The 7500-nt window shown below is 55.7% G+C and overlaps 3 non-coding genes across 3 annotated transcripts in view; all 3 read right to left on the minus strand.

Annotated features, from left to right (window-relative positions):
- LOC126128499 (large subunit ribosomal RNA) overlaps positions 1 to 1549 on the minus strand; it is a 4222-nt gene extending 2673 nt beyond the window's left edge. The window contains exon 1 of the ribosomal RNA XR_007527063.1: positions 1 to 1549. This exon is cut by the window's left edge and continues 2673 nt beyond it. This is a non-coding gene — a ribosomal RNA (large subunit ribosomal RNA).
- A 188-nt stretch (positions 1550 to 1737) lies between these two features.
- Positions 1738 to 1892, minus strand: LOC126128492 (5.8S ribosomal RNA). The gene has a single exon (XR_007527056.1). It is a non-coding gene; the product is annotated as a 5.8S ribosomal RNA (ribosomal RNA).
- A 351-nt stretch (positions 1893 to 2243) lies between these two features.
- Positions 2244 to 4152, minus strand: LOC126128493 (small subunit ribosomal RNA). Its single transcript, XR_007527057.1, has one exon. It is a non-coding gene; the product is annotated as a small subunit ribosomal RNA (ribosomal RNA).
- Positions 4153 to 7500: the final 3348 nt, after the last annotated feature.

Here is a 7500-nt window from a genome sequence, read left to right on the forward strand (position 1 = left end):
GCCTTTCATGGTTTCCCATGAGCGTCGATTCGGGCGCCTTAACTCGGCGTTTGGTTCATCCCACAGCGCCAGTTCTGCTTACCAAAAGTGGCCCACTTGGCACTCCGATCCGAGTCGTTTGCTCGCGGCTTCAGCATATCAAGCAAGCCGGAGATCTCACCCATTTAAAGTTTGAGAATAGGTTGAGGTCGTTTCGGCCCCAAGGCCTCTAATCATTCGCTTTACCGGATGAGACTCGTACGAGCACCAGCTATCCTGAGGGAAACTTCGGAGGGAACCAGCTACTAGATGGTTCGATTAGTTTTTCGCCCCTATACCCAGCTCCGACGATCGATTTGCACGTCAGAATCGCTACGGACCTCCATCAGGGTTTCCCCTGACTTCGTCCTGGCCAGGCATAGTTCACCATCTTTCGGGTCCCAACGTGTACGCTCTAGGTGCGCCTCACCTCGCAATGAGGACGAGACGCCCCGGGAGTGCGGAGGCCGCCGCCCCGTGAAGGGCGGGGAAGCCCCATCCTCCCTCGGCCCGCGCAAGGCGAGACCTTCACTTTCATTACGCCTTTAGGTTTCGTACAGCCCAATGACTCGCGCACATGTTAGACTCCTTGGTCCGTGTTTCAAGACGGGTCGTGAAATTGTCCAAAGCTGAAGCGCCGCTGACGGGAGCGATTATTCCGCCCGAGAGCATCCCGAGCCAACAGCGGCGCGGGTCCGGGGCCGGGCCAGGTAGGTCCGTCATCCGGGAAGAACCGCGCGCGCTTGCCGGGAGCCCGAGCGCCCAAAGGGGCGAATCGACTCCTCCAGATATACCGCCGAGCAGCCAGCCAGGACACCGGGGCTCTGCCCAACAGACGCGAACCGAGGCCCGCGGAAGGACAGGCTGCGCACCCGGGCCGTAGGCCGGCACCCAGCGGGTCGCGACGTCCTACTAGGGGAGAAGTGCGGCCCACCGCACACCGGAACGGCCCCACCCCGCGGCGAGTGGAAAGGCAACCGGACACGACCCCGCCGCGGATTGCTCCGCGCGGGCGGCCGGCCCCATCTGCCGAGGGCGGGAGCCAGTGGCCGGATGGGCGTGAATCTCACCCGTTCGACCTTTCGGACTTCTCACGTTTACCCCAGAACGGTTTCACGTACTTTTGAACTCTCTCTTCAAAGTTCTTTTCAACTTTCCCTCACGGTACTTGTTCGCTATCGGTCTCGTGGTCATATTTAGTCTCAGATGGAGTTTACCACCCACTTGGAGCTGCACTCTCAAGCAACCCGACTCGAAGGAGAGGTCCCGCCGACGCTCGCACCGGCCGCTACGGGCCTGGCACCCTCTACGGGCCGTGGCCTCATTCAAGTTGGACTTGGGCTCGGCGCGAGGCGTCGGGGTAGTGGACCCTCCCAAACACCACATGCCACGACAGGCGGCAGCCTGCGGGGTTCGGTGCTGGACTCTTCCCTGTTCGCTCGCCGCTACTGGGGGAATCCTTGTTAGTTTCTTTTCCTCCGCTTAGTAATATGCTTAAATTCAGCGGGTAGTCTCGCCTGCTCTGAGGTCGTTGTACGAGGTGTCGCACGCCACACCGCCAGCCGGCTGTGCACGCTACCGAGAAAGTACCGGTATGCGAACCGCCAGGCGACGGGCGCGCATCGCACGTTTGAGGAGACGCGGCCGGCCCCACAGGCGGCCACGACACTCCCAGGTCTCCGAAGCGGGACAAACGCCGCGCGCTTCAGTATACGTAGCCGACCCTCAGCCAGACGTGGCCCGGGAACGGAATCCATGGACCGCAATGTGCGTTCGAAACGTCGATGTTCATGTGTCCTGCAGTTCACATGTCGACGCGCAATTTGCTGCGTTCTTCATCGACCCACGAGCCGAGTGATCCACCGTCCTGGGTGATCTTTTTCATTTAGTTTCCACTGTCTCTTTCAAGACAGTTGCATAGGCGGGACTGAGGCGTTTGACGGCCCCTGTTCCAGCATTCCTGTGTCCAACGGCCTCACGGCCGATGGGCGTCGTACGGCTCCACACCGGAGCGGACAGGCACTCGGGCGAAAGTCATTCAAAACCGGCGCGAGGCGCCAGGTGCCGCAGGCCAGCCGCTCCAGAGCTTCAGCGCTCGTACCACACAACATTTCCGTTAGTTTTGAGAGGCACGCGTGGTTCCGCACGCGGCGCACGGCTGCTGCCGTACAGGTAGCGTGTTGCGCGACACGACACGCACATCGAAAGACATGCAGTCTAGTCGGTAATGATCCTTCCGCAGGTTCACCTACGGAAACCTTGTTACGACTTTTACTTCCTCTAAATGATCAAGTTTGGTCATCTTTCCGGTAGCATCGGCAACGACAGAGTCGATGCCGCGTACCAGTCCGAAGACCTCACTAAATCATTCAATCGGTAGTAGCGACGGGCGGTGTGTACAAAGGGCAGGGACGTAATCAACGCGAGCTTATGACTCGCGCTTACTGGGAATTCCTCGTTCATGGGGAACAATTGCAAGCCCCAATCCCTAGCACGAAGGAGGTTCAGCGGGTTACCCCGACCTTTCGGCCTAGGAAGACACGCTGATTCCTTCAGTGTAGCGCGCGTGCGGCCCAGAACATCTAAGGGCATCACAGACCTGTTATTGCTCAATCTCGTGCGGCTAGAAGCCGCCTGTCCCTCTAAGAAGAAAAGTAATCGCTGACAGCACGAAGGATGTCACGCGACTAGTTAGCAGGCTAGAGTCTCGTTCGTTATCGGAATTAACCAGACAAATCGCTCCACCAACTAAGAACGGCCATGCACCACCACCCACCGAATCAAGAAAGAGCTATCAATCTGTCAATCCTTCCGGTGTCCGGGCCTGGTGAGGTTTCCCGTGTTGAGTCAAATTAAGCCGCAGGCTCCACTCCTGGTGGTGCCCTTCCGTCAATTCCTTTAAGTTTCAGCTTTGCAACCATACTTCCCCCGGAACCCAAAAGCTTTGGTTTCCCGGAGGCTGCCCGCCGAGTCATCGGAGGAACTGCGGCGGATCGCTGGCTGGCATCGTTTATGGTTAGAACTAGGGCGGTATCTGATCGCCTTCGAACCTCTAACTTTCGTTCTTGATTAATGAAAACATACTTGGCAAATGCTTTCGCTTCTGTTCGTCTTGCGACGATCCAAGAATTTCACCTCTAACGTCGCAATACGAATGCCCCCGCCTGTCCCTATTAATCATTACCTCGGGTTCCGAAAACCAACAAAATAGAACCGAGGTCCTATTCCATTATTCCATGCACACAGTATTCAGGCGGGCTTGCCTGCTTTAAGCACTCTAATTTGTTCAAAGTAAACGTGCCGGCCCACCCAGACACTCAATAAAGAGCACCTTGGTAGGATTTCAACGGGGTCCGCCTCGGGACGCACGAACACGCACGAGGCGGTCGCACGCCTTCGGCTCGCCCCACCGGCAGGACGTCCCACGATACATGCCAGTTAAACACCGACGGGCGGTGAACCAACAGCGTGGGACACAAATCCAACTACGAGCTTTTTAACCGCAACAACTTTAATATACGCTATTGGAGCTGGAATTACCGCGGCTGCTGGCACCAGACTTGCCCTCCAATAGATACTCGTTAAAGGATTTAAAGTGTACTCATTCCGATTACGGGGCCTCGGATGAGTCCCGTATCGTTATTTTTCGTCACTACCTCCCCGTGCCGGGAGTGGGTAATTTGCGCGCCTGCTGCCTTCCTTGGATGTGGTAGCCGTTTCTCAGGCTCCCTCTCCGGAATCGAACCCTGATTCCCCGTTACCCGTTACAACCATGGTAGGCGCAGAACCTACCATCGACAGTTGATAAGGCAGACATTTGAAAGATGCGTCGCCGGTACGAGGACCGTGCGATCAGCCCAAAGTTATTCAGAGTCACCAAGGCAAACGGACCGGACGAGCCGACCGATTGGTTTTGATCTAATAAAAGCGTCCCTTCCATCTCTGGTCGGGACTCTGTTTGCATGTATTAGCTCTAGAATTACCACAGTTATCCAAGTAACGTGGGTACGATCTAAGGAACCATAACTGATTTAATGAGCCATTCGCGGTTTCACCTTAATGCGGCTTGTACTGAGACATGCATGGCTTAATCTTTGAGACAAGCATATGACTACTGGCAGGATCAACCAGGGAGCTGCGTCAACTAGAGCTGAGCAGCCGGCCGCCCGGGAGTGTGTCCCGGGGGCCCGCGCGAACACGCAAGCGTCCGCTCAATTATTCTGCAAACAGGAGGAGGCTGGGCTCCCCTGCACAATACACCTCGAAACCCTCTCAGGTCCCGGCGGCGCGCAGCGCCGTCCTAAGTACTTGGTCGGGTTCGAGAGAGGCGCAATCGCCCGGAGTTAGGCGAGTAGACGCTTTAGGTGCGACCACCCGTGCTCCCAACTGAGCTTGCCGCTGCCGACAGAGGCCCGGGAGCGTGCTGTCGTGGCATTGCCGGCGGGAGACAACACGCGCCACCTACGGTGACCGGCAGCTCCAACGCCAGCGCCACAGAAGGGCAAAGGCCCCACGTGGGTGCCGAAGCGAACTCTCCCAGCACAGCGCACGTGCCAACACGTCCGCACAACTGCGATACAAACCACCAGCGAGAACCGCTGGGGCGACCGAGCAGCAGACGGCGTCGCGGCGCCGAGTGCCGGGCGGCGGCGCATCCTCAACGCACACAGTCCTCAATCGGACCAGCACACTGCAGATGTCCACCGCGCTTCGCACCGGGTCCGCGAGGACCCACTTTGGCTGCACGGCGCCGCGCGCAGGGTGCCCCGGCGCGCAGCTGCGCCGCCTGCCGCGTCCGTCGGCCGGCGCGCCTGCCACTGGGCGCCCCCACCAGCCGGCTGTAGCGCGTGCGCCCACGCACCGCGCGGCCAGCACGCCGGGCGGCCCCCCCTCACCGGCCGGGGACAGTCCCACCCACCCACAGCCGCGTATCGCTTCACACCCAGATTCACATTCACGTTCGTTGGTATGGTGGGGACCGCTTCGTAGCTGTACCGATCGTTGCCCTCACAGATGTACCTCCAGCAAGATCAACCGCACCACAACGGGTTACCAGTTGTTCATTTGCGTAACGTCACCAGTAAACGTACACGTCCATCCCCGTTTGCAAAGTCAACTATTATTGCATGCCTGCCTGTCAGGTGTCAAGACACACTACATTCGCTCACATCCACGCAACAAAATGTGCCCGACTAGAGGGCACGTGGAAGGTGCCCCCGTACATATGCGATCTCCATTGCGCGACCAACTGTCAACCGGCCTCTGTAGCATGTCGCAGATGTGGAACCGCGGGGCACCGTGCTATCACATTGTGTGAGAAGAGACTACTACGTCTGCATACACGCGCCCACTACATGAACAGACGGCTCATGCTGATCGCCATCCACTGCGTCCATTACTCCCACACGTCTCTATGGCGTACCACACTGCAATGCAGCTGTTATGGGGAGATGACACATAGCTGTGTACACAACATTCTGAGCCGGTTGCGGTTGGACAACAATACATTAATGTAACGTGTCATATGCCAATTACAGAGCAGGGTAAGGCACAACGTGGGTTAGGTTAAGGCACAACGTGGGTTAGGTTAAGGCACAACGTGGGTTAGGTTAAGGCACAACGTGGGTTAGGTTAAGGCACAACGTGGGTTAGGTTAAGGCACAACGTGGGTTAGGTTAAGGCACAACGTGGGTTAGGTTAAGGCACAACGTGGGTTAGGTTAAGGCACAACGTGGGTTAGGTTAAGGCACAACGTGGGTTAGGTTAAGCCACAACGTGGGTTAGGTTAAGCCACAACGTGGGTTAGGTTAAGCCACAACGTGGGTTAGGTTAAGCCACAACGTGGGTTAGGTTAAGCCACAACGTGGGTTAGGTTAAGCCACAACGTGGGGTTAGGTTAAGCCACAACGTGGGTTAGGTTAAGGCACAACGTGGGTTAGGTTAAGGCACAACGTGGGTTAGGTTAAGGCACAACGTGGGTTAGGTTAAGGCACAACGTGGGTTAGGTTAAGGCACAACGTGGGGTTAGGTTAAGCCACAACGTGGGTTAGGTTAAGCCACAACGTGGGTTAGGTTAAGCCACAACGTGGGTTAGGTTAAGCCACAACGTGGGTTAGGTTAAGCCACAACGTGGGTTAGGTTAAGCCACAACGTGGGTTAGGTTAAGCCACAACGTGGGTTAGGTTAAGCCACAAACGTGGGTTAGGTTAAGCCACAACGTGGGTTAGGTTAAGCACAACGGGGGTTAGGTTAAGCCACAACGTGGGTTAGGTTAAGCCACAACGTGGGTTAGGTTAAGCCACAACGTGGGTTAGGTTAAGCCACAACGTGGGTTAGGTTAAGCCACAACGTGGGTTAGGTTAAGCCACAACGTGGGTTAGGTTAAGCCACAACGTGGGTTAGGTTAAGGCACAACGTGGGTTAGGTTAAGGCACAACGTGGGTTAGGTTAAGGCACAACATGGGGGTAGATTGCGGTACAAATTGCGTTACATTGCGGTGCAAATTGCGTTACATTGCGGTGCAAATTGCGTTACATTGCGGTGCAAATTGCGTTACATTGCGGTGCAAATTGCGTTACATTGCGGTGCAAATTGAGTTACATTGCGGTGCAAATTGAGTTACATTGCGGTGCAAATTGAGTTACATTGCGGTGCAAATTGAGTTACATTGCGGTGCAAATTGAGTTACATTGCGGTGCAAATTGAGTTACATTGCGGTGCAAATTGAGGTAGGTTAAGGTGCAACACAGGTTAGGTTAAGGTGACATAGGTTAGGTTAAGGTGACATAGGTTAGGTTAAGGTGACATAGGTTAGGTTAAGGTGACATAGGTTAGGTTAAGGTGACATAGGTTAGGTTAAGGTGACATAGGTTAGGTTAAGGTGACATAGGTTAGGTAAGGTGACATAGGTTAGGTTAAGGTGACATAGGTTAGGTTAGGTAAAGGGACATAGGTTAGGTTAAGGTGACATAGGTTAGGTTAAGGTGACATAGGTTAGGTTAAGGTACAAACTGGGTTGTGTTATGGTACACATTGCGTTGTAGTACAGTACACGTTAGGTTTGGGTACGGTACACAATGTGGTATGGGATGGCGTGTTGTGGGGGGGGGGGGGGGGGTGAGGTTCGTTGATATCGACCGTAGGACGTGGATGCCCGAGGCAGCGTCAGTGTGTCAAAGGAGTTATGTCACGTCGGGATGCGCTTTTCCGCCAGTGAGAGGGGGGGGCGAGCCGTGTCTGTGGTTGCGGCAGACCTGTGTGTTTCATTCCTGCCAGTGTGTTTGTGCTGTAAGACGAGGCAGTGTGGTGATGTTGGGTGCACCCCTGTGTAGGACATGTGTGGGTGTTGGTGGCTTATCTGAGCAATTGTGGTTGTCGGACGAGTGGGATATTCTGTTTTATGATTGGACCTCCTGGCCTGGTTATCATAGTCTGGTTGGTGTACTGTGGCGGATAGGATGCACCGGACGTTGGTCCATGCC

The sequence above is a fragment of the Schistocerca cancellata genome, unplaced genomic scaffold (genome assembly GCF_023864275.1).
Source record: "Schistocerca cancellata isolate TAMUIC-IGC-003103 unplaced genomic scaffold, iqSchCanc2.1 HiC_scaffold_509, whole genome shotgun sequence".
Taxonomy (NCBI): Eukaryota; Metazoa; Arthropoda; class Insecta; order Orthoptera; family Acrididae; genus Schistocerca; species Schistocerca cancellata.